Genomic DNA, 3,753 nt, shown 5'->3' with positions numbered 1-3,753 from the left:
GATTTGTGTCTCCGACCGGGACTATAGGTCAGACCTCTTTAGTCCCGGTTCATGGCACGAACTGGTACTAAAGGTTACCCCTTTAGTACCGGTTTGTGCCACGAACCGGTACTAAAGGTGATCATGGGGCCCCGGCCTGACGCCAGCCTGACACCACCCCTTTAGCACCGGTTCGTGGCACGAACCGGTACTAAAGGTTCAACACGAACCGACATTAATGCATAGCCGTTCGAATCGGCACTAATGGTGCCATTAGTACCGGGCCAAAATCGAACCGGGGCCAATGTGTCTCACATTAGGTCCTTTTTCTACTAGTGAATACTAGGAAACAAACATCTCCTCGCATCAAAGGATGACGCGTCGATGTGACACCTCCGGTTTGACCATATACTAATCAAGCACGCAAACGTGTGTGATCAAGATCAGGGACTCATGGGAAGATACCACAACACAACTCTAAAAATAAAATAAGTCATACAAAGCATCATAATACAAGCCAGGGGCCTCGAGGGCTCGAATACAAGTGCTCGATCATACACGAGTCAGCGAAAGCAACAATATCTGAGTACAGATATAAGTCAAACAAGTTGCCATAAGATGACTAGCACAAACTGGGATACAGATCAAAAGAGGCGCATGCCTCCTGCCTGGGATCCTCCTAAACTATTCCTGGTCGTTGACGGCGGCTTGCACGTAGTAGTAGGCACCCTCGGCGTCTGACTCCTGGGCTCCAGCAACTGGTTGCGACAACCGAGAAGAAATGAAAGGGGGAAAGGGGGGAGCAAAGCAACCGTGAGTACTCATCCAAAGTACTCGCAAACAATGATCTACACTACTTATGCATTGGTGTTAATCAAAGGGATAGTATAGGTAGACTGAACTGCAGAATACCAGAATAAGAGGGGGATAGCTAGTCCTATCGAAGACTACGCTTCTGGCAGCCTCCATCTTGAAGCAGTAGAAGAGAGTAGATGGTAAGTTAACCAAGTATCATCGCATATCATAATCCTACCCGGCGATCCTCTCCTCGTCGCTCTGTTAGAGAGTGATCACCAGGTTGTATCTGGCACTTGAAAGGGTGTGTTTTATTAAGTATCCGGTTCTAGTTGTGATAAGGTCAAGGTATAACTCTGGGTCGTCCTTTTACTGAGGGACACGGCTATTCGAATAGATAAACTTCCCTACAGGGGTGCACCACACTTCCCAACACGCTCGATCCTCTTTGGTCGGACACACTTTCCTGGGTCATGCCCGGACTCGGAAGATCAACACGTCGCAGCCCCACCTAGGCACAACAGAGAGGTCAGCACGCCGGTCTAAATCCTATGCCCGCAGGGGTCTCGGCCCATCGCCCATTGCACACCTACATGTTGCGTACGCGACCGGAAGCAGACCTAGCCCCCTTAATACAATCACAGACTTATGCTACCTCTTAAGCACTGTGTTGGTTTTCCTTTGAAGGGGAAAGGGTGATGCAGCAAAGTAGCGTAAGTATTTCCCTCAGTTTTTGAGAACCAAAGGTATCAATCCAGTAGGAGATCACGCTCAAGTCCCACACACCTACACAAACAAATAAGAACCTCGCAACCAATGTGATAAAGGGGTTGTCAAGCCCTTCACGGTCACTTACGAGAGTGAGATCTGATAGATATGATAAGATAATATGTTTGGTATTTTTATGATAAAGAGAAATAAAGATGCAAAGTAAAATAAATGTCAAAGAAAATAACTAAGTGTTTGAAGATTAATATGATAAAAGATAGATCCGAGGGCCATAGGTTTCACTTGGCTTCTCTCAAGAGCATAAGTATTATGGTGGGTAAACTAATTACTGTCGAGCAATTGATAGAAAAGCGAATACTTATGAGAATATCTAGGTATGATCATGTATATAGGCATCACGTCCGAGACAAGTAGACTGAAACGATTCTACATCTACCACTATTACTCCACACATCGACCGCTATCCAGCATGCATCTAGAGTATTAAGTTCATAAGAACAGAGTAATGCTTTAAGGAAGATGACATGATGTAGAGGGATAAACTCATGCAATATGATATAAACCCCATCTTTTTATCCTCGATGGCAACAATACAATACGTGTCGGTTCCCTTTCTGTCACTGGGGTCGAGCACCGCAAGATTAAACCCAAAGCTAAGCACTTTTCCCATTGCAAGAAAGATCAATCTAGTAGGCCAAACCAACCTGATAATTCGAAGAGACTTGCAAAGATAAACCAATCATACATAAAAGAATTCAAAGAAGAACCAAATATTGTTCATAGATAATCTAGATCATAAACCCACAATTCATCAGATCTCGACAAACACACCGCAAAAGAAGATTGCATAGAATAGATCTCCAGGAAGATCGAGGAGAACTTTGTATTGAGATCCAAAGAGAGAGAAGAAGCCATCTAGCTAATAACTATGGACCCGTAGGTCTGAAGTAAACTACTCACACATCACCGGAGAGGCCATGGAGTTGATGTAGAGGCCCTCCGTGATCAATGCCCCCTCCGGCGGAGCTCCGGAAAAGGCCCCAAGATGGGATCTCTCAGGTATAGAAGGTTGCGGCGGTGGAATTCGGTTTTCGTGGTGCTCCTGGATGTTTGGGTGGGTATGTGGAAGAAGTACGTCGGTGGAGCAACGGAGGGCCCACGAGGGTGGAGGGCGCGCCCAGGGGGGTAGGCGCACAACCCCCTGCCTCGTGCCTTCCTCCCTTGTTTTGTTGACGCCCACTCCAAGTCTTCTAGATCACGTTTGTTGAGAAAATTATGTTCCCGAAGGTTTCATTCCGTTTGGACTCCGTTTGATATTCCTTTTGTTCGAAACCCTAAAATAGGCAAAAAACAGCAATTTGGGCTGGTCCTCCGGTTAGTAGGTTAGTCCCCAAAAATGATATAAAAGTGTAAAATAAAGCCCATTGCCATCCAAAATAGCTAATATAATAGCATGGACCAAACCAAAATTATAGATACGTTGGAGACGTATCAGCTTACGGTCCAATCCGGCGCACGCCGCTCAGTCGCTGATGTCAAGAAGGCTTCGGCTGATACCACGACGTCGAGTGCCCATAATTGTTCCGGCGTAGTTGGTTAGTGCGTACAGGCCATTGGCCAGAAGCAGATCAAATACCAAGATCTCGTTAAGCGTGTTATTTTGAAGTAACCGCAGACACCGACTAGGGCAAGGCCCACCTCTCTCCTAGGTGGTCTCAACCTACCCTGTCGCTCTGTCACAGAGTAATAGTCGGGGGCCTTCGAGGACCCAGGTCCACCTCTATCGGAATGGAGCCACCTGTCCTTTCAGCCCCCACATCGGAACCACTTGCGGGTACTCTACGAGTCGACCTGACTTTAGTCACCGCAATGTATCATACCCGTTATCACCTCCCGAACTGACCATGGCCCGATAATATAGCATAGAAGACGGACAAGAATGTAGGTCCACTGATGGAATACTAGCATTCCATACTAAGCATTTAGGATTGCACATAAAGGTAACAACAGTAGCAACAATGACAGGCTATGCAGCAGAATGGGATTAACCGGAAGCAGTAACATGCTACACTACTCTAATGCAAGCAGTAGAGAGAAGCAATAGGCGATATCAGGTTTGATCATGGGGGGGGGGCTTGCCTGGTTGCTTTGGCAAGGAGGGGTCGTCAACAACGTAGTCGAACGGCGCACCATCAGCAGCGTCAGTCTCGTAGTCTACCGGAGAGAAGAGGGAGAAGAAACAATGAATAC

Source organism: Triticum aestivum, chromosome 2A (genome assembly GCF_018294505.1).
Source record: "Triticum aestivum cultivar Chinese Spring chromosome 2A, IWGSC CS RefSeq v2.1, whole genome shotgun sequence".
NCBI lineage: Eukaryota > Viridiplantae > Streptophyta > Magnoliopsida > Poales > Poaceae > Triticum > Triticum aestivum.
Note: the sequence above shows the minus strand (reverse complement) of the source record.